Below are 24234 nucleotides of genomic sequence, written 5' to 3'. Positions count from 1 at the left end.
GAACCTGTTCAAAATAAAATTAAAAGTTCAAAACCAGATACAAGTAAATGCTATGTAGTATAGTTACTCGAAAGCTCATTAGGAAAAAGCAGAATATGTTTTAATGGTGTTCTTGAATTAGAGACACAGATTTATCTTAGATGTAAATAATATTAGAAAAAAAAGTTGATTATTCAAAGTTCTCATGAAGTTTTTCATTTGGTAAAGGAATGTCACCTACATATTCACTGAGAATAGCTGACCACTGATCATTTCAGTATCATTTACCTAAATATGGAAAGGAGTCATTTTGATATGTTTGCAAAGTCTATATTTGCTTAACAGAAAAGGGTAGTAAGCATTTAAAAATGACCACGTCAAAACAGAGAAAGTGGAAGCTGGGAGCTGGTGTTCACCCTTACGATGATAAGCACTCCTAGTGAAGAGGATGTAAATCAAGAGCTTTGTACTATAAAGCTGCCCTTTGTTAATTGTGGTAAGTGACAAGGAAAGCAGTCACTATGGTGTTCATGAAAGCACTTATCAGGCAGGTTAAAATGATGAGATCATGGGGATTGCCCTTTACCTGTTATCCATCAGTGTTTTCTATGCTATTTATACAATTCTCCTCTTTCCTCTAAATATTATTGTCTATGTTGCAAGAGTCTAATTAAAAAAAATTTACAGAATATATATCTGGCAAATTTACTGTGAATACAAATTTTTTAATTAAGGAAACACTTATACTACTAAGCAACTAGTAGGCAGCTATTTTGTGTTATTGATTTTTTTGTAGAAAATCCTTGTTTTTCAACAGTATTATGACCCACCTTTAGAATTTTCTTAGTAAATTCTTCTGTATTTATTATTTCCAGACGTCACATGTTCTGAACTTCTGTTTCTTAGTTGTTTTAAAAACATTTCTTTCACACTTTCTCTCTGATTGTAAGTCTTGTGTATATTCCACTGTGCTACTCTTTGTATATTTTTAGTACTTTTTTAAGGTTTGTATGTAAATAACCTTCAACCATTTATCTAATGGAATGGTACATGGTCTAGATTTTTCATGGAACAGCGTGGAAATATATGTTGAAACCTGTTTCTGGCATGTAAAACCTTTTTTTTTTGTTTGTTTGTTTGTTTTTGTTTGTTTGTTTTTTCCTGGCATTTATTTGTACTATGGAAGTCAAAAAGTTTCCATTTGCATGTTTTCATCCAGGCACCTATCAAAGAAAATCATGCTGTCTGTAACTCTTCTGCTCCCAGTTAATAAAGAAAGGAAAGCTTGGGTCTCAGAAACAGACTGCCATTTCAATCTTGCCAATTAAAAATGTGAGCTGCCCTGTAAATTTCCAGGGTCACTGTGTACTTGTGTACTTAATATTTGACCACTGTATTGTAAAATAATTGTCTGGTGACAGAGTGAGTTTGTGTATAGACAGGAAAGCTTTAGTAATCACATTGGATACACCTAGCAGCAATTTCTATATAAATGATAAATCTGATATTCAGAAGACTACCACATGTCTGGATTTCCCTAGACTTATTTTTCTTTCTGCCTGGTGATTCTACCTTGGGAGATTTTTAGGATGCTCTATATTTTCTGAGTTTTCTACTGTTTAGTAGTTACAGCTAGGCATCTATATGTCTGGAAGGTCTGGGCATATCCATGTTGCCCGTATAGTAAATTTAATGTACAACAAAGTTATGATTTACTCTGTTTGTAGGTACACTTTCCCATGGATTGAAATTACTGTGGAAGTGTTAAGTGGAAAATGTGCACATATTTGTGTCTGGAAAATCCTGGGCAAAAATATGTTATCTATAAGTACTTGTGATAACGATTAAGCCTGATTTCCCACTTTTCCTGCAAAGACTTTCCCTACTTTTTCAGTTCAGTACACTTACATTGGGTGACTCATTTTCTGAATTAACAATTAGGTGATTTAGCTACTCACACTCCCTTTGCATATCCACATTCTTTCATCTGAATCTTAGAGTTTTTGGCATGACCTTGGCATGCATTTAGAGATATTTTAGTGTAAATTAGACACCTACCTTCACTCTAAAAATCTGTTCCAATGTCTTTTGCTTTTGATCTTTCCACCTCCAAATTCCCTCTCCCTTATCACTATTCCTCTCCTTCAATGCCTCTCATTTTCTCATGCTTTTCTACTTCAGCAAGAAAAAGACACTTTTCAGACTCTTCTCTTCTTGATTTGTCTGATCACTCCTCCATTTCTGCTTCATTGCCCCAGTACAGCAGCTTTTCAGATCTGTCCTTTACTGTAATACCTATTGCTTCAAAATTCTCTGGGACTTAATTCTTGTCAATACCTATCGTTATCTTACCCCTATGCCCAGTTTCAATCTTTGCCTTTATCTCTTTGCTCCAGCAAAGTAAGTCCTCCTATCACCTCTTTTCTCACCAGTGGTCTCTCTTATGTGACCTATTGTCCACTTAATAAGATAGATAACTGGAAGCAGGGAAAGTTTCTTGCCCTGTGATTTTACAGAGAACCATGTGCATTTTTATTAACACAACTTAATAAACAATAGGCATCACGATTATCTATAAATGAAACAGCAAAATACAAAGCTACTGGTAGGTTTCTGCTCCAAGCTGCACTGGAAACCTGTACCATGATTTAAGCAGTGGTGTTGCATCTTGTGACATCTTCCTCAAGAAGCTGCAGATTTTTCCCTGGACTTCTTCCAATATCTTATGTGCCGTTGGAAATAGCTTTACTTCAATCAGTACTTACTAGAAAGGAGATCTTGCATCAGAAGATTAACGAAAGAATGGAATAAAAAATCTGAAGAAAACCAGCATCTTTTAAAGTGCAGTATTATTGTTAGAAACATCTAGTTCTGTGTGGAAACTCATATTTTTTATAGCTGATCCACATGTTCTTCAGAAGTACACTCACTCTGGCAAAGATCCATTCCTGCATATATCAAAGAGCTATGAAGGAAAGAATGGAGCTTGTATTTCCCAATTCAGGTCAGAAATGCAGATCATGTATAAAATTATTGTTATTTTATATATACATATATATATAGCTCGCACATTCTTTGTAATAGACTGACAGTTAAAGCCATTACTATCTTAATAGGATAAGTCTATATTTTCAAGTTGACACAGCTGGTCTGTTGGTCTTCCTAGAAATCTCTTCAAAACTCAAAGTGTCAAACTTATTTCTTGAATGTTTCCCAAAAAAAGAAAAAAAAGAAAGAAAAAAAAATAAAGAAGAATCCCAACCATCTCAATCTCTTATGGCCACTGACTGCATTTTTAATTTAAACATTTACTAGGTGTACATATGCAACAACAATAAAAACATAATGAAATCATTCATTTTGTGTGTCTTGGATGCATTTTTCTTTAACACCATTTGTCTTTACTAAAATAACAGAAAATTTCTGCTTAATCATTATTATTATTGTTATTATTGTTGTTGTTGTTATTATTATTATTATTTTTACTTAACCTACCTGTCAAGATTTTAGGAAAGCCCAATATTTGTTTTGGGGACTCTTCAATTAAAAAATATTCATTCCAATATTTATTTTCAACTTTTTAAAAACCCAAAAGGTAATGGATATTGGTCAGTGGTGTTTGCAAGAACTTCACAGTCATTATTTTTTGTCTGCAGAAGAGAGGAAGCCTGGAGAACCCACATTTTCAAAGGTTCTTGTTAGCAAGGAGGAGTGAGGTTTTCATCTTTTGGGCTGCTGCTCATTTCGTTGAAATTAACACCACTAAAAAAGGACTTTCATCAAAGGCAATCACTTGGAATACCCACAAATTCCTGTTAAGAGAGATGATGGTCTCTAATATGCTTTCATGTACACCTAGCAAACATTGTTAGTTTTATAGAAATGGATTTCAACCTATTTTTAGCAAATATACCTCCAACTGTATATGCAGAAGCTAAAACTAAGGTTTAAAACTATTTAATTTCACATTCTGGCTCAAAACAAAAGTTAGATTTCAAAACTGAACCTAGGACTATGCATCTCCCTGTACTCACAAATAAGATATTTATTGATTGAGAGTGCTGGTGTTTTGCTCTGTCTATTCCCTTCTTCTCCCACATCTTTTTTCCTCCCTGTTGATAAGCTGCTGCAATAAACTTCAAATGACAAGATGGCTTACTTCCTTTTTGATTTAAGTACCTTTAGGAAGGAGCTTTTAAAAGAAATAGATTCACTGATTAATATACCCAGCATATCTCTGCATTTGCAGCATGCTTTTTTGGTGTATCTAAACTTAACAAGCCTCCTTACCTCCTTTAAATGAATAGTAGAGGAGCGAGAATGTGTGCGTTTGCTTTTCTTTTCTTTTTTTTTTTTTAAATCGCAGTCTAAATTGGCAAAATCTGTCAGAAATGAAATATTAGTACATTTTGAACATTATTTCTTCTTTTGTTTTAAAGATGACCTTCTATTTTCTTTCTTTCTTTCTTTTTCCTTTTTTTTTTTTTTTTCATTCTCTAATGAGTGTGGGCTAAATTTTCCCATCTGAGGGAAAATAGGAAGATACATAACATAGGGAGGCTCAGTTATCCTTGATCATCCTTGAGGTTTTATGGCAGTACATACTTTGTGACTGTTCTGTGTTGGACGGGTGCAGCAGAGATGGATTTGAACACTTACTACTTTGAATGCATCTTATCGCAAATTTGGCTCTAACATCGAGTACATGGTGCCAACAATTCTTTTTTTTTTTCTTTTTTTTTTTTTTTCTGAGTACTGCTGAGCTACTACCCTGTTTATCTAATCCTAGAAGTCATAGCTAATGCAGATGTTTATCTTCTTGATGGTGCAAAGTTTTTCTCAGCATCATACCCATGAACTTTATTTAGACTTGTTTGGAGTGACTGGGCCAAGACTAACCAGATCTCAGTGATAGGAAATTGTTCTGGCATTCAATTCCAGTTTTTCTTGACTCAATTTTCTTTATCCCTGTACAACCTTATGTTATTTTACCTTATTTATCTTTGCCTCTGTTCAAATGACAGCATTGACAATTCATATAAAATTGCATATGCTTTTGCTTGTCTGAGTTTTATTTTCATCAGTAAGAATGCCTGGTATTCACATGATTTTTCACTACCAAATCATAATATGTCTCCATCAAGGGATTCCTCCCTCTTACACCAGTATAAATCAGAATGTGTTGGTAATGCCACAGTCAGGATAACTCTAATACTTTTAGTATCCTTTTTGAGTTCTTGACCAGGCTTTTAGGTAATAATATGTCAGCATAAACTCTGTGGAAATCAATAGTTGCCTACATCTCCATGGATTGGGCCCAAGGTATTATGTGGTTTAAAGCATGTTATTTTTTTCTCCACAAACAGTTTTATGTGCTATCGATTTCAGAATTATACTGCTGTTTTGGTTCCTCTTCCTTTGTGTACTCCTTTTCTAGAGCAGTGTTCAAGGACGTAATGGACATCCCAGATCTAGGGGGCAAGGCATAGCTTATGATATACTTGTGCCAGTAGCAGCATCTGCTGTTTGCTATTTTCTTTGGACTCAGCTTCGAGCTGGCAGAAATTTACACTTGGTGATCTTTGGATCTTATCTCTTTGGATATGGACTTCTGAAAATAAACCCCCTTGCTTTTGAATGGGGGACCTTTTAAATGCGTGTTTATATTGCATGATATAGTAGTTTTCTTTGGAAATTTTGGTCTCCTGCATTTGACCAGGATTTAACTCTGATAAGAACTCTGCTCAGTTCTTGCTGCATTTGAGTTTTTCACCAGTAGTTTTTCACCAGTCGCTCTGGTGACTTCAGCACAGGCATTACTGGTCTTGAATGATAACATGCAAGTCTTTATTTACTATTTATTTATGAACAAGGAAAAAATATACCTGCCCGGTTATGTAGGCTGGTGTAGATAATATGGAATCAGTGAACCCATGCTAATTTACAAGTGAGGCCAAGCCTGAGGTTGATAAATGGAAACTCTGTCAAGCAAGTTCTGCAACCCACAAGGTATATACTCTGATCTCTGTAATACAATCCGTAGAACTTCCCCAGGTTATCACAGTGCTGAGCCCAGCAATCTGTATTGTTTCAAAGGTTCTCAGTCTAATGATACATGAACTTCTTTGATTCCTTCAAGAAAAACAACCCACCATGAAGCAAATGATGAAAAATATAAGAAGAAACAGCAGCTATATATGGCATAATAAGAACAAAGAACTGGTCATGCTATGGCTTACAACTTCTCACTGATTTTGACAAGCACAGATGACCACGGAGGGACAGAGGTTATGGAAAATGGATCTGAGCTGTTCCTAAGAAACAGCAAAAATGCATATGCATGTGTATGTGCTAAGCATAAACTTGTTGGTCCCATCCCTCTATATTCTAAAAAAGTCATTAGGATAAGTGGTCAAATTCTATGCATATCTCCTTTCATTAATTAGTCATGTTTCTCATATGAAGGTGCTTGTTTCTTTGTCTTCATGCCCTTCTTGTTTTCATTCTTTCTCATGCTTGATTACATTTCTAACTGATAGCAGACTTCTGTCAAATCATATTATAGCAGTCAGTAGCAGACTGTCTACTGCTGGGTATGTCTGTTACAAAAGGTATACCTGTTATTACCTTTTACAAAAACAACTGAGAAATGGGTGAATATGTTTTGGGAAAAAAAATAAAATAAAAAAATGGTTATGCTGCTGCAGGCTGTCCCCCAGCCAGGGAAGATCGAGTGGGAAGAGAGTAAAGGTTTCCTGTCTTTGATTCATACCTTATGAGAGGTTTCTTTAATGATTGCTCTTTTGTGTTGCCAAAGCAATGTCCATTTATCAGTCTGTGGTTTAATACAAATGCATCAGGATGAAAAGGGAAGGAGGATGAAGGTTAAATGACAGGCACACCCTGACTTAGAAACTACAGGGCTGATGAATGTCTAAGAAAGCTGACTGGAAGGAAATCTGTTTTCAATAGACCCTGAAAATAACAACAAAAATGAAGTGAGCACATTTTGGTTTGATGGTACATTTAACTAATTCTGAATTACTGCGGAACACTTTTGGAAGTGTTTCTTATAGCAGCATTAATACCAAATGTATTCATTGAGATCAGTGTTATTGCAGTGAATAATAGCAAATGAATTAATATAATTATGGAGAAATAAAAGTGTTAGTAAAATAATTTATACTCATAATTCTTCAGTGCTAAACTCCTATTTGTCCTCTGTAGCATTAAGGTCTCTCTGCTTTCTCTTGCTCTCACTGCTGAGGCAGAGTTAATAATTCTGGTGATTCACAGACAAGGTACAGTATTGTAATAAGCAGGGGCTTTTGCTCATTGATACCTCTCTGTGCACATATGTCTGGACTTCTAAGGTGGTATGGAGGTATCCTGGTAACTCCTGGGGGACTGATTGACTGTCAGTCAATTTTGCTGAGCTTTACCAGAGGAGAAAAAGACGGTAAGAATTGCCCAGGGTTGAATATAAATATGTGAATAATAGTTTCATCCCAACAACTTTTTTTTTTTTGTCTCAGTGCTCCACTCATTTATGCTGACATTAAGTCTGGAGTAACTTATCTGAGGTCAGTGGAATTACATCAATGTAAAATTAGGGTAAATGAGAGGAGAACTAGGTTTCCATGTATATTTCTCCTAGGAGAGCTCTCATTATTCCATGATCAAGTCAGCAAGATGAGGAATAATTTTCTTTATTATGTAAATAATGTAATTAGATATCAAACTAAATTTGTTCTGACTTTTTCAGTCAGATTTCCTCCAATCTAATGTAAATGAATCAGATAAAAAGGATTCCTCTGCCTATTTATACATCTCATATTTGTAAATTTAAATGAAGAGTAGAGCAAAAGGCTTTTGGAATCTGATGGAGAGTCCTCATTTGATAAAACAAGGAAAAAATTTTGATATATTAATTTAAAAAGTTTAAAAGGCAATAGGATTAGTTAAGCTTTGACTTGGTAAGTACAACTATTTAAATTTAGCAGAAAAATCACCAGCCAACAGTCATATTCATTTCTTTTAGTGTTTGAGTGAACTTCCTCATTTTAGAATGAAATTTTAAGGTTTCTCCACTAGTGCCATAGGAGACGTCAATGGAATTTCCTCTTACAGCCTCTCCAATTAGACATCCTTCCAGGAGCAACCTTTCTTTCTAGGAACAAGATATTAGTGTCTGGTTGATGCCACTGAACAAAACAGGGAATTTGTCTTTTTAGGGATACTTCTGTGGTCTGGTATGCAGTAGAAAATAAAGTGGAAATATTTTCTGTTATCTTGATAATGCATAATCTGCCATAAGCTTGACTTGTTCAGGCTAAGAGTGTGCTACCATGCATCAGAGGAGACTTATGCAGTTCTTCTCATGCAGCTCTGCAGGCACGGCCTGGAGCACACTCTACCACAGCAGATACCACAGTGAACATGCGTTTTGCTGCTGTGCTGATAGATTTCATATCCACACATTGCAGAAAGGCTCTCCTGGGTCCTGCATTTCCCCAGGTGGCAAGGAATGTTCTTTAAACTTCCATTCAGCTATAAGCATGGAGAATGCATAATATTTTTTTACTTTTAAGCCCTTTCACAGGAGCCAGTTTTGGCTTCAAAGTGTGACCTGTGAGTTTTGTGAGCCTTTAACTTCACTGAAACTAGTTTATTTGTTGCTGCTTTTCTCATCTGCTTTGCCTAATCAGAAGGAGAACCTGGCCATAAGTCAGATCAGAGAGTCTTTTAATTTAAAAAAAAAAAAAAAAAGCTAAGCAACCCCCTCCAAGGCTTTATATAGAAGTCTTTGTGAATTCTTGTCCCTCTTTTAAGTTGTACAGGTAATTGGTGCCTGGCAGCTTATTTCTGCTGCATTTCTTTGGCTAGCCTTTGTGTTAATTACCTAAATTTACTCATTTAGAGGCATTGCTACATGTAGTTTGGCAGGGACATGTTTTCCTAAAGAGACTTTCATGTATGCTTTTCTGCCTGGGTTGGAAGCTGCATTTACTGTACTGTATTTCAAAATGTTATTGTTTGCTTTATTTAGGGAGATAAACAAATATTATGATAATGAAAAGTCCATGAACAAATGGTGACAACAGCAGAGCACTAAACATAAGAATTAATTAACAAGAACAGTCAGCTATCGCAGATGTCTGATGTAATTCTAAAGAGATAACTTGAAATATTGAAGATGTTCAAAGCAGCACTTAGGAGGGTGAAAAACACCCATGCACTTTAACATCTGAATTACAAATGTAATTGCTGTATCTTAACCACTGGCTTAGATATGAATGATACCAAGACTTGCATGCTTACAGCTCATCAGTTACATTAAATGAGGGCTATTCCTACAGCCATTTTCTGTCCATGTGGTTCTTCCCAGTTCTGGATGTTTTTGTAGGGATGGACTAGGAGTCAGTGGATGGAGGATGGCTTCTTATCAGTGTCAGTAGCCCAAGCCTTTGCATGGAACAGAACAGAACAGAACAGAACAGAACAGAACAGAACAGAACAGAACAGAACAGAACAGAACAGAACAGAACAGAACAGAACAGAATAGAATAGAATAGAATAGAATAGAATAGAATAGAATAGAATAGAATAGAATAGAATAGAATAGAATAGAATAGAATAGAATAGAATAGAATAGAATAATTCAGTGGAAATGGACCTACAAAGATCACCAAGTTCAAGGGCCTGACCTCTTCAGGGCTAGCAAAGAGTTAAAGCATACAAGGACATTGTCCAAATGCCTCCCAAACACTGACAGGCATGTGGGGCATGAATCACCACACTAGGAAGCTTGTTTCGGTGTTTGACAACTCTCATGATAAAGAATTTTTTCATAATGTCCAGTCTGAACCTCCCCATGAACTGTTATATATGTCCAGGGTTTCTAATGTCATAAGCATTTGCACTGAATTCTAGTCTTTCTTACTTCTTTTGGAAAGGTGATCAAGAGCTTACCAAAGTTAAAGGATCATGTTCTGTGAGGAATGTTTCCTTACAGCTCTGTTTTCCCCCATGCCTTTTATCACACTCTTCTGTGCTACGTAACTGCCATATGCATCTGGTCTTACTCTGCTGAGATTTCAAGAACCCATTTGAAAGCCATTTAAAGAGTGAGGTCCTTAAATCCTTTCATTATGCATGTTAGGGTCCAGGTATCTCAAACTATGATTTACCTCTGATATTTCCTGATCTGTGTAATGTTCTTGTTTTGTTTAGTTGTAAGTAGCAGGTAAAGTTGCTTAGAGACTTCAGTTCACATTGGACAGCCTGAATTGCTCGCTGTCAGTCACCATTTAAGTTGGTGGGCCTGTGCTGTTACATAAACAGCTCTGTAAAGAGGATCTTAGCTGATGACCTTGGCTGAAACAGCTGCCAGGGAGTCAGTCTTCTTGGTGGACATCACTGGGCTGTGGTTCAGTTCCCTCATGAGGAGAGGGGATGAACTAGATTCCCCACTGTAAACTTCAGCATAACCATATGCAGTTGAATTACAATAGGCAAAGGTACGCTCAGGTGTTCTGGGACACTGTGAAGATCTGCTTGTATTTTTTCCTTCTTTCTTTGCTATTAGGTCAAGGCTAACTAGAATTTGCTTCTAAAGAAAAATTGTGTTCAGAGGTGGTCTGCCCACCTCAGGTATGACCCTGGGAATTTCTCGAAAAATAATTACAAGAACCTATAATAAGTTCTTGTCTTTCTTAGTTATGCAGATGACATCATGGGGGGTCTGTTCTGAATCCAGATAAAGATAAATGTGATGTCTGACTTCACTGGAAACAAGAATTGGCCCCATGTGCTGAACCTGATTTGTAAAATGAGGAAATACTCACTAAAGCAGAGCATCGGCATATTTTCAAATTAAGATCACAGTGAAAATGAATACAGTGCAGTCTGGTTATTTAACTAACTAGATAGATATGAGAAATTCTATCTCCCATGACTAACACAGGCTGCCTTTTGATCTCAGTACAATAAGAAGGAAGACAGAGCTGCTGAATGTCTTAACAATGTTGATTTTGTATACTCAATAAAAGGTTTCCAGAATCGCAAATATTTAGAATGAGTATATGTTCTCATGTAGTCATTTTTCTATGGCCACATTATCTCCATTTAGAAGGACTTGCTTTCCCTGTTCTCATGCCATCTCAAAATTAACCACTTGTGTGCCATTTCTTTTTCATAACAGCAAACAACCATCTGCAGTGCTGATTTCTTAAAGAGAAAATGCAGAATGTAGCAGTGACAGGTTCTACCCGATGGGCTTTCTCCTAAGAAAATTATAAGTTCATTTTGAATTGAGCCAATTCTTTCCCATTTCTATTTCACATATTCATATGGTTTCGCTTATTTCTTCCAGATATTTTATTAGTTGACCTCATCCCATGGTAATGGGTGATTTTCAGGAACATAGCTATGGTTTAAAAATTCAATAAAAAATGAAAAGACTCTCTAAAAGCCTGTGCTGAGCACCATGTCTGCAGGAGGGACTTTTTTTTTGTGTCATAGGGAAAGATAGCTTCTTGGTGTTCCTGTTTCCTCTCTGGCTTAACAATGTGGCTGGTACCTGCGCTGTCATCATGCTGAGACATGTATTTCCAGCTGGAACATAGCAGTTATGTGGGGGAGAAACAGGGAAAGAGCAGCTATGGTAGTGTAGGAAAGTGAGTAAGCAGCTGTGGGACAAATGGCCATCTGGAATGGCTTACTCACGTAGTGACCACATCTTTCCCTTCACCCCATCTCTTTTCCTGCAGGCTAGTGAGGTGTGAGCAGGTATTTCTCTTGCTAATAACCCGAGGAGAGGGAGGAAGCAGCAGGTCCAGCAGGGAGAAGTGAGAGGGGGCTGAAATACAAAGCAGGTCCTAGGAGAGACAGACCGGTGGAAAGAAAGGAATTAAAGGAATTGTGAAAGTAGTTTATCCACAGGCTTTGCCCTGTGTGTTGTTTTGGAATGGGAGAGAGGGAGCTGAAGCAGATTTTAGTTCATGCATGTTGGATACAGGACCGGCTGGGTAATATCACGACACATAGATCTTTACCAGGTTTAATGCTGGTGTTACTGGAAACTAAGGGCCCCAGGAGAAATTGAAGCGAAGTTTCCAGTGAGGAGAAAATTAAGCAAGTCAGACTTTTTGTTACAGGAAAGAGGAAAATATAAGAAGACAAGCTGCCTTTTTTCCCCTTCCCCAAGGTGCTTACAGACACACGAGATTATGAGGGAGGAATGATAGAGAAGAAAGGGATGAGACTGGGCAAGAGAGGATATTATCATGAAAGTGATATGGAACAAATGAGAGGATGACTTTATAGAGCAAAGAAAAAAGGTGGGTAGAAGAGAGGGTAATGAACAGAAAAGTGAAAAAAACCTTGACAGTTGTTAAAGAAAATTTATGGTGATGAATATAAGGAGTAAAAGCAGGAATACAAAAATAAAAGTAAAGTATAAGAACAGAAAAAAAAAAACACGTTAGACTTTCAGGACAGGAGATTTCTCTTTATTTGTTTCTATTTTATTGGCAGACATTCTTGAAAGGCTTTAGGAAGCCTTAGTCAAGTGAGATATCCAGCTTCTGATTACTAAAACCAATAGTGCTGACTGTTTCTCTTCTGTGGAGGTTGTACTTAAACAACTGGCATTATTTAATATTTTGAGTTAATATCTTAATGACGTACCTGCTTACATTTTTATCTGGTTTTCAGCATTCTTTTTTCTTCCCTTGACAGTCCTATCAAGACACCAAAGTAACATTATAGGACAGCTGTGTAACATAGAATTTTGTTTAAGTTAAAAGCACTTTAAAATTTTCCAAGATTTTACATTACAGACAATTGTTGGAAAAAAGTCAGGGGGTAAATTCCTAATATAATGTGTATAAACATCTCTAATAGAGTTAAAAATTGTCTTTGGAGCCTTTACTTCACAGGTCTATACCATGAGTCTAGCAACTGAATAAAAAGGCTTGAAAATATGAAACAAGTTGAACCCATCTAGCTGTGAAGCTCAGAACCTAGAAGGCAAATACACATCACAGTTGTTATTCAGAAAGAAATTATTATTTTTATATCCATCACTAGATCTTTAGGATACTTGATTTTGAACTGTAAGTTGGCAATACAGAGCAATATCAGAGTAAAAATAGCTTTCTCTTCTGTAGACAGCCTGTGGCAAAGGGCAAATTTAAAGTGAGCATAGTTGAACTCATCCAACTGTGTTTAAACTAATCCTGATCATCTACCATGGACTTTCTGGAGCAGATTGCATCCCCTGCCTAGTTTACACATCCAGATTTCCTATTTTTGGGGGGTGGGGGTGGAGGAGAGAGGACAAGGAGGGAATAACCAGTAAAACAGATATAGGAGTATGGATTGGTTTTGCAAATTCCCTGGGTTGTAGAGTTTGATTAGGAGTTCAGAAGCTCTATGAGGCCTCCCCAACCAGTCTTCACTTGAACATTGCCCTCTGTAGAGGTCTGTGTTTTCTGCCTGTCTCCTAAACTAGGATGGTCCTTACACGAAGTGTTATAGCCCACCTTACACTTCAGAGGAGACTCTACTGCTCATGTTATAACTGTAGATGCATCACAGGAAAGTGTGCCTCAGGCCACTGAGGCTTTTTGTTCTGTGCTTATTGGAAAGGAGAGAAGAGAGGCATCTGTGCTGGTGTGTATTGCCCCTTCACCTCTCCATTTCCACACAGGAAGAGGACTGCTGAGAAATATTGCCAGGAAATGCCGTGCTTCTCAGTCACACAATTACTCACAGCAGCACCTCTGAGTTTCTTCAGTCCAGTGGTCAGGCAATGAAAGGATATAGACCCAGTGCCCAGTTTCTAAATAATTCAAACATCTTTTAATCCCCTGAGTTTATAACAAATACTTGTTTCATTCCACTTCACTCTGCAACCTCTTATTTGAAGGAATAACCTTCACTTTGTCCCTCATCACTTCTCTGCCCCACAGCACACAGTGCCAAACATAATGATAAAATCCAGTGCTACTACCAACATCATCTAGATGCAAAAGCTTCATAAAATTCCAGTTTTGCGATCACATTACATGTTATACACTTCATTTTTTTTCCTCCCATTTCTTTATTCTAAATGTTTTACTACATGGAATGTTGCTGTTTGGGTTTCTTTTCTCTCTCTCTCTTTTTTTTTCTTTTTTTCTTTTTTTTTTTTTTCCCCAAGAAGAAATTATGGCTGTAATAATCAAGGCCTGACTCTCTTCTCATGAAATCTTTTCACTGAGTGGCTTGGCTGTTCATTACTGAGTATTCTTCATTTTGACTGTTTCTGACTTACATAACTTGAACAATTCTCACTCTCTCTCCTCCCTCTGTTTGTATTTACCTATTAAATATGAGGAGGAAAGTATATAAAAATGGTTGGAGGAGAAAACAAGAGAAATCTTCTTTATATCACCTGCCAAAATTAAAATCAGTTTAAATGTATGTTTGTTAGTAGGTGATTCAACAGCAAGTTGGCTCTTTTAGTGGTGGTCATGGTGGACATTTTACTTTGAGACAGCAGTGTGTAGCAAGCAGCCAAAAACAACCATAAGTCAACTGGGAATCAGAGAGGGGATCAAAGCAGTACAACTGGCTCACAGCTTAGAGCATGTGATCTGTAACTGCTGAAGCTCTTGCTTGGAAGAAAAATTATCCCAGTTGGTCCTGACTCAATACCAGTGTCAGGAAAAAAGGCTTTGACAGATCTCCTCCAGAATTTGTGATAATTTATTTAATTTTTCTGGGTCTCTCTCTCTAAACATTATCCCAGAAAGAGGGATAATGATCCTTCTCTACACACTGTGAATGCAAAGCTATGAATTCATTGCTGTTTGTAAAGCACAGGGAGATCCTTAATTGGAAGGATCAAACGTTTCCTCAATTGGATAAAAACAAACATCTTGAATAAATAATTTTCTACTGGGCATTCTCTTCCTACTAAGTATGAAATGGTCTTAATGGCTGAGGATATATAACAAGCTTTAATCTGCTCCCAGGTGGCTGTTAATCCTAGAGAAACATCCAATTTTTTCAACAACTGGTCACTTTAGTAATAAATATTTCTAATGAGAATAAAAACTGGTCACAATCAATATACAGTACAAAGCACCTACTGTTTTGCTTCATGTGGTGATATTATTGTTGGTGTTCATAGTTTAAAAAACTCAGCTGCTTGCAGTTAATTTATTAGATACTCTAGTGTTATGATGGGAAACATATATTTTGGATGAGAGCAAAGGAAAACTCTTTGGAAACCTAGCAGAATGTACATTGAATCTGAGCAGGGGTGAGAGAGCTAGGGAAAGTGAAACAGCAGGTAAATTCTTGTTGCTTATGATCTGAGTTACCCCAGAGAGACAGACTTACTCCAAATTTACCTGTGGTTAGTGTGAACAACCTTGAGCAATGCTTGCTTTATCCACAGGCCTCTCATTTCCTGAGGATCTGAGGTGCTTCTTCTGTTGTTCACAACCTGCCTGACTCATCTTTGAATAGGAAGTTGTCAGAGAATGACAGAGCATATTCCTGTTTCTTTGCATTTTACAGAGAAGATAAGGTGTAAATGATGTTGCCAGAAATGTGGTAGTAGTGTTCTCCTACAGTGAGTGCAGACTTATTATTCACAACAAGACAGTCTTTTAAATGACAGCTGCCATTAATACTTATTAGAAATACTGGACACATATACCATTTATACAGAAAAAAAAAAAAAAATCAAGAATTGAATGAGATAACCTCAAAACCCATCACACATTTACATGAATTCACTTGCATGGACACTTACTGCTTTCAGTGAAAGACTTCCACTTCTGATTATTCTGGTGAAATACTGCTGTGCTGAGACTCCTAAAATACATTAAGCCCTATTATATTATAGCTAGTCTTATTGGAAAGCATCTCATTGTTATGTACGACCTCTGTGGAGGGTGTCATTGGGACAGGGCAGTGTGTGTTTTTCCATAAGTATATACATTTTGCAGGTTAATCATAATGACAGTGCATAGGTTCAAATTATGTCATTTTCCAGCTTCCTTCAAAGTCAAGAATTTGAACCCCTTGAATAGACTCAGATTATAACTACTATTCATGTAACTTTATATCTTGCAAGTCTTTAGTGCTCTGTTATTAAAATATTATGAAAAATGAAAGAGCTCTGATTAAATATGTCTGCATGGATAAATTTACATTAATGTGAGATGATTAATTATAAGTTAATACCCCACTCAGAAAAAGCATTTTAGGTGGCATAATGAACAGGGTTCAACGATAATCCAGCAACAGCCCTCTGTTGAGGCAATCAAAAGCCAGACACAAAGTGTTATTACACATTTTGGAGTTGTGCTGATAATAATCACTGTTCTGAACTCCCAGTCGGCTATGCTCCCCTTCACCACAAGATGTCACTACACAATCCAGGATGATTTTTAGTTTTAAAAACTATCTCTATCTATCTATCTATCTATCTATCTATCTATCTATCTATCTATCTATCTATCTATCTATCTATCTATAAATCATCTATCTAACTATTTGAGCTAAACAGAGCAACATGTTTATTTCCTTTTATGTGTTCTTGGGAAGAAAATAAAGTAGGATAACCTACAGCAAACAATCATCATGACTTTTAAATAAAATAATGTGTATAGACCGGTGAGAAGCTTAGAAGAAAACTCGAGCTCTATTTCTTTTAAACAATAGTGTATGGACCCTGCCACCAGTCACTTTTCATCGTTATTCCACTGTTCACTCTTCCTGCTCATCTCTCCACCCAGCAGTGGTGGAGGATAGGATCTGTCTTCTACAGACATTACAGACATAAGCAAACATCAAACTAGATGGAAGTAAACTCTGTAAGAATATTAAGCTGTCAAAGAATTGCACCAATTCTAAAAAACAACAACAATTTCCTGTACTCCATGCTACAATTAAGCAGTCACGATATGGCAGCCTATAGATGCCAGCCCCAGAAAAATTCAGTTGAAAAGATAATCACTGACAGAGGAGATCTCATTTTCTGTATTCCTGTTTTAGTGGAAAATGTGTGTTTAATTATTTATTTTTTAAATTTATTTATTGGGAGGACTGTGATCTTTCACACTTCTGTCATATTTGGCCTGTATTTGTTAACTTTTTTTTTTTTTTTTTTCCCCTGGGAGATTAGAAAAAGACATGCTGCCTACACATATACTTCTTTATGGCTGCTGTGTGAATAAATAAAGTACTGTAACTTCAAGATAAGGCCAGCACCACAGTCAGAAAATGTTCTCCGGGTAAACCTTGTGCAAATGAACACTTCATCTTACCTCAGCTCTGAGGTGTCTTAAGAAAGTTGCACCTAAAGTGTGTTTTAGGAGACTCTGCTGTCAGATATGATTCTGTCTTCTGACCTGAGACTGGCTGAAGCACACAGCATAGAAATTTAAGCCAGCCAACAATATTGATTTATTTACAAGCTAAATATAAGCGATGGTATTTTGAAAGCCAGGACCCCTGTATTGTTATACATGTCTTGTGCTGAATTCAAACACCTAATGGAAATAGGATATTATAGGCCCTTTTTCTGAAGCTACAATTCAGCAATATCTGCTACAGCAAAAGAAACACAGACACAGATGTTCAGATCCTACTGATTAGGTCAGGGAAGAGGTAAAGTTCAGACTCTTCTTTTTAACTGTATGATATTAGGCACACTCCTAAGTTTTCTTAAGATCCTGGTTGGCTACTTGTCTTGATAGCAGGCAGCCCGTTATGACCATGTCCCCCTGTGTGCTGCTGGGCAGGGGTGTGTGTGTGGAAGGCTGTTTTGGAGAGGCCACGGCCACACAGAGGTGACTCACAGAGGTAGTGAAGAAGACATCATCCATGGCCAAGATGGTGACCCCCATTTTACTAGTTGGAGTGAAAGGAAGAGAAGTGTTTTTGCCCAGGGTATGAGGTGCTTCTGAGGTCCATGAGAAAAGGGCCATGCCCCTGGGCATGGTCGTGTTTTCAGTTGGTGAGTCATTTGTCACCTGGCATGTAAAAGGAGGGAAGCAGTAGAAACACAGTGAGAACGAGGCAGCAGAAACATGTTTTTCTTGACCTTCTGAGTACTGCTATGAAGGGTAGTAATGAAATATTTGGCCTCACCATGCTACTGTTACTGTCATGTCAGTGACCATAGCGCCTGTATCAATAACGGTCTTACAAGTTTTGTTTATGAGTAAGGCAGTGCCCACTGTTTGACCTCCCTGCCTTGTAGTGTCCAGGCATCAGCATTGCATACTCTGCCCCTGACAGAGGTTATTTTGAAAGACTTATTGGCCTTTCATGCAGGGCAGAGAGAGGCAAGGAAGACCTCCATAGCTGAAGGCCTATCATAGGGATGAGGAACAAAACTGGAGAAATATGTAACGTAATTCCTCAAGTTAGGCCTGGAATTTAGCTGACATTTTGAGCTGCTGCATGCTTTTGACCTATGCTTGACACTGACCAGAGAAACACCTTCATAATCTCACCTGCAGCTGTAGCACAGATATTAGAAGGATCAAGAGCTTGGGAGATACTTTTGGCAATGCCTATATGCAGTGATGATGTGGAGGGGTGCTACCACCCCACCTGTGGTGTGAGAATATTTTACCAGTGGCCTGTCCAACAGCAATACCTAGACCCATGACTTCAGGGAATGTACATCAGAGGGCCAAAACAGAAAGGCTTGATGCAGACAGCAAGTGCAGCTAGTGTTGATGGCTCGTGGTGACCTCTGAGGCTCTGAAAGCTGGAGGGACTGATGTCTACATGTAATCAAAGCAAATGATGGCCATCTCTAGCATATATTTGAATACATGTTCTTTATCTACTTTTTGGGACAGAAATTGTCCTTAGGAGGTGATAAACTAGGGGACATGGTTTCACAGACTCCTCTGAAGACAGCTACAGAGAACTATGTTTCTGCTCCATTTGAAAGGGGGAAATAGATAAATGTTGCAGATAGTCCAATAAACAAAACAGCATTAAGAATGGACAGAGTAGAATACGAATTTTGAAGCTGGTGTGCTGCCAGTCTGGAGCTGGAGGTTAGGTACCTACTACTGGTCAAACCTTTGTCTGGACAATAGCATGGTCCACTAGTAAGTGCTTGCAATGCAGGCCTAGATCAACCACTGCAGGGGCAAGCCTCAGCTGTGTGGTTCAGGACTGACCTGGAATTCAAGGCTCCAGCAATGTAGACATTTATTTGGTGAATCTGAGCACGGCTGAGGTGTTTCTTTTTATGGTATATAAGCTGTGGTCCCTGAGATGACATGGCTAGCTTGTACATAGTATCCAGATACAGATTTCAGTGCTGTAGGTGTGTTCTTGTTCTTACTCTAAACCTTGTGAGTCACCTTCTCTCAAGCACAGAACTGTGTGGTGGTGGTAAGCACAGTCCATTCAATAGGACATTGATTTAGACAGATGTCTGGCCTAAGGTCACTCCAGGCAGTGGATGCTGGAGAAATCCCAAGGGTTGTCAGGCCTGGAGCCTGGACAAGAGTCACAAGAATTGGCACACCTGGAGTGGCCCTTGAGAAGGGAACAGCATAGATGAAGCTAGTAGGACCTATTTCCAGTGTACAGTGTTAATTATTATGAAATTTGGCATAATTATTATGAAAGTTGGCATAATTGGGCCTATTCACTAATAGGAATCCCACATGGTTTGTTTTAGAGGAAGCATTTTACCATGTATGTGACAAAACTGGAAACTGCTGCTCTGAGGAGGTTAGACAGGAAAAAAAGAAAGGCTTTAATATGGTAAAATTATACTAATGGCATGTCCTCAACCTTGAAGAGGGTTAGGATTTTTAATATGACCATTTAAAAGAATAATACTGCTCTCAAAAAACCTTTCTATTCAAAATGAATTACTTTGCTGGCACCTGACTGACAAAGATGTTTTTTAGTATCAGACACAACATTCAGTACACAAGGGCACATATTTTCTCACTGGAGAGCAACAGATTATTGCCTGCATTGCTGTTTTGTAACATCACAACCTAAATGGCTTTTATGTTCAGAAAAGAAAAAGCAGGGGGGAGAAAGGAAAAGCTTTTGAAGAAAAAAATAATTTTCCAATAATCCCCATTAACTACAGAGGTCATTGTGGCAAAATGAATGGGATTAGAAATCCACTAAAAGCTGCAGTATAAGGTATGTTGAGACTGACAAGCCGTTCACCAAGTAGTTACAAATGGGACTAATGGTTTAAACTTGTTAGCCATTGTCAGAGTCTCTGATCCTTGAGTCAGCTATAGCGGGTATGGCAGAAATCGATAAGGCATCACTTGCACAGTGAACTGCTAGACCATATAGATTGCCTGAAGGGAAATGCTCACTTCCTCTTGGTCTGCCAGATGAAAGTGGGCTGTTGGATCTCCAGAAAAGATTGACCACACTACCCTAGGGCAATTAAGTCTTCTGCCACCTTGGGCAACGACAAGGATAAGGGGAAAGAGAAGTCCAGCATGAAAAATTGCTGGAGTCCCATGCTGTGGAAAAACTCATGGTGTGTTTTTGTCTACCATCAGTGTTATGAATTGAGTGTTCTGAGACTGGTGCATTTGTCTCAGAAGTCACAGAAGGAATGGCAGGATTGTCATTTGTATGAACAGTCTGATAGAAAACTGCATATAAACTACTGTTAATATGGACAGAGATATCCCTTAAGGCTACCATTCTGAAACTGCTGGAGAAATCACTTCTTCTTGGTACACACTGAAATATTCTTGCCTTATTGATCAGCTGCTTTCTGGTGGAGTACTACAGGGCTTCAATTAAAGGGAGCACGTTTCTGTGACAATTATAGACAAGCTACAAATTATCAGCAAGCTGTGAAAGAGAAATGCTGGAACTTGCATGCCAAGAGACTTTGAAAGATGGAGGACTGTCATTGTTAGACATGGTGCATCATGGTTTGTAGACTCCATTTCTGTCCAACACTGTACAAAACATTGTTATGAATGCTACAAACATGACAAAATTCTGTAAAGGCAGCAGTGATCTGTTAAGATACCACAATCTCTACTGCTCTCTAACATTTTTCCCCTCTTCCAGGGGTTTAATGATGCAAAGCTACGTATCAGCTCACTAAACATTCTTCAGTGCTGCCTCTTTTCCTTCGTGTCATCTTTCCTTCGTCTCTCCAAGACCACCAAAAATCAGCAAATAGCTTGGTGGTTAAAGCACTGTCCAGTTTAAGGAAAACATAAAACTAAAGATGCTTTTCTCATTCAGAAATTGTATGGATGAAAACTTTTTATCCCACATTATAGCTCAAATTTTAACAATGCTATTGACTATCCTGGAATAGTTCTGTACATGTGCTTTCCTGCTGATGATATTTTTTTCCTTCTTCCCCACTCACCCACCTTTTTTTTTTTTCCTCCTGTATTTACCACAGTGGGTTAAAAAGTTTTGGAAACTCTTTGTGAGTTAAAGGAACAAAAAAAAGTATCTTGTACAGGGATAGCCCCAGCGACATCATTCCTGCTGGAAGATGTTCAAATGCAGAAAATGTCAAGGCTGTGAATTGATTGTTGTCACTGTTTTGTCCTCTCTCATACACGGTGCATTTTGTTCAGGTTCTCACTACTCAGAAAATGACTTTATTGTTACAGCTGCTTGATTGCTCACAAAGAAAAAGAAGGAGACAGCCTGCTAGAGGTCACTGAGGACCTTTTTCTGAAAATGGCTTGCTAAATGATACAGTACCAAGCAGCTGATGGGGTCCAAGAATGATGGAGGAAGTAAGTTTCAGCCACATTCTGTGTTTCTTTTTTCAATTCTTAAGAGGCTAAGTAGAGCATAATTAAGTTTTTCAAATTCCTTGTTGGAATGGGGATAACATATAAATGAACTTATATGCTCCTTGGAGGAAAACAACAAAGCCAGCAGAGGCAAGATAAGAGCCAATACCATATACAATTTAACAAGGTTTTCTTTACTGTCCAAACACAAGAGCCAAATAGGTGGTAATATTGTTACATGGCAACATGTAACATGAAGTTTATTTCAGAACATTTAGTGTAATGACCAGTCAGTGTAAGAGTGTATCTGTGACAATGTACATGACTAAAAGGCTCTGTGTTATCAAGTCCCCACTATAGAACATTTTGTTGTTTGTTGACAAATCATGGTTAGGAACATTCTTCAAGAGGGGGATGTTGTCCAGAAACACAAAGAAGTTGTTTTTTTTTTCTTATTTGAACTTTGACAGATTTACTCTGGGGGAAACAGTACAATTATGCAGCATTATCACAGACTATTATCTCCAAATAAACCTCCTCATTTATGTGGCCTTACTTGGCTTTCAATTTCTTCAATATATCTATCACAATTTTATGAAAAGTTGCTGGCAAACACATGCAAGTTGATGCTGAAAAGTCCTTCAAATGCAAAAAAGCCTCCCTGTGAGGTCGAGTCACTCATAACTGCCTTGGTGCAGAAGCAGTTGATGATAAACACTAGCTAAATCTATAGAAGAGAAATCAATTCATTCCACTTACGAACCATATGCCTCCTGCTTTCTTTTGCATAACCACAGTAAGGGACTCAGAAGCAGGGGGATCAGAGTGTTCAATAAAACCATTAAGCAGTAATTTTTGTATGTGTGATTCGACAGCACTTTGAATGAATACCTAACACAGTTTTTGCAGTACTGGAGAATCATTTCTGTGATTGTGTTTTTCCATAAGTCTCCTTCCCAAACTCTTGAAATTGTTCAGTAAGCATAACAAAAAACCTCAATAATAATAATAATAATAAAATCTGTCTGTCCATGTTCATTCTACTTTTAGTTTGTGGTGACTGTTCTGTTGAGTTGCTCTGACTGACTGATTTTTGCCTCTTCTCTGCAAAGTCATATCAGGGTTGTTTTTCTGCTGCTTCCCACCATTAATTCATTTTGAAAGACTACCCATGTGCAAGTCTCCTTTGTGCTTCATCTGACCTTTTGGCATGAAGTCTTCTTCAGTCAATATATTTTGTATTTTCTGCATTTATCATATGTAAAAACATCCCAAGTAAGAACTCCTGAGTTCACCATCCAGAAGGTAAGGTGTAATGTTAGAAGTGATGTTTAACTGTCTTTCTTGTGATGGAGAGAGGACCAATTTACAGATAGGATACAACAGCTGTCAAAAGTTAAGATACTGGAGCAGAAGAGACTGTTATGAATTAAGCTCCTATTATGACTATCTTTTATTGTGGGAAAAATTCTTGATTTCACATTTTCTGCAGACAGCAGTGCTATCTGCATTCATTCTTACAGAGAGGTCTGCATCACTGCCTTCCATGAAACCCCTTTGTTGAATACAATATAGCTCTGGAAAATTTGTGACTGAGAGAGAAGAAACAGCTCTGGAAGTAGCTCAGGGCTTAGGAAATGCAAAGCTTTTAAAATTCGGAACAGAACTTAAAGTCTGAGACTGCATGTAAGGGGTTTATTTTTAATTCTTGGCTTCTGAGGCCAATATACACAAGTCACTCCATTCTGCTAGGCTTGAGGAGTTTTCAATCAGGTAAAGCTTTTCAAGGCTGCTGCTTGCTTTCAGCTGTGATTGTCAGACAGGGAAGTTGCATAAGTTTTTACCTGAGAGGATAATATTTTAATCAGTCACAGAAAGACAAGAGTTTTATGAGCAGGACAAGATTCGGATAGAGCACATGTAAAAACGGAATATTATAACGTTCTCAAAATACAAGCCTAAAAGGACATGTCTGAGTACTGGAGATCAGTCCAATACAAGACACCCAAACCTACTGTCAAAGAAAAGAAAAATCCTTTTTTCCAGCTACTACACATGGGCACAGCAGTACTCTGTATAGACAAGGTATAACTACTGTTGTCCTCTGAAGCTGATTCAGCCATTTGCTGAAGACAGAAGGGTGATTGTTTCACCTTCTGTAATAGCTGGTATGAATATAGAATCATAGAGTCGTAGAATCATTAAGATTGGAAAAGACCTCCAAGATCATCTGGTCCTACCATCTCCCTATCACCAACATTACCCACTAAACATGTCCCTAAGCACCACGTCTAACTTTTTCTTAAACAACTCCAGGGACAGTGACTCAATTACCTCCCTGGGCAACCTCATCCAATGTCTGACTATGCATTCTGAGAAGAAATTTCTCCTAATTTCCAATGTGAACCTCCCCTGGCACGACTTGAAACCATTCCCTCTTGTCCTATCACTAGTTATCTAC

General features: G+C 37.8%; 1 long non-coding RNA gene across 1 annotated transcript in view; it reads left to right on the top strand.

Annotated features, from left to right (window-relative positions):
- LOC308185930 overlaps positions 1-23013 on the top strand; it is a 52728-nt gene extending 29715 nt beyond the window's left edge. Inside the window, exon 3 of the long non-coding RNA XR_013943832.1 lies at positions 21645-23013. This is a non-coding gene — a long non-coding RNA (uncharacterized lncRNA). The remainder of the gene's footprint in view (positions 1-21644) is intronic.
- Positions 23014-24234: the final 1221 nt, after the last annotated feature.

Source organism: Anser brachyrhynchus, assembly GCF_964034855.1.
Source record: "Anser brachyrhynchus genome assembly, chromosome: Z".
In the NCBI taxonomy this organism is placed as follows: domain Eukaryota; kingdom Metazoa; phylum Chordata; class Aves; order Anseriformes; family Anatidae; genus Anser; species Anser brachyrhynchus.
The sequence above is the reverse complement of the archived record's forward strand: the minus strand, read 5'-3'. Positions and strand labels throughout refer to the sequence as shown.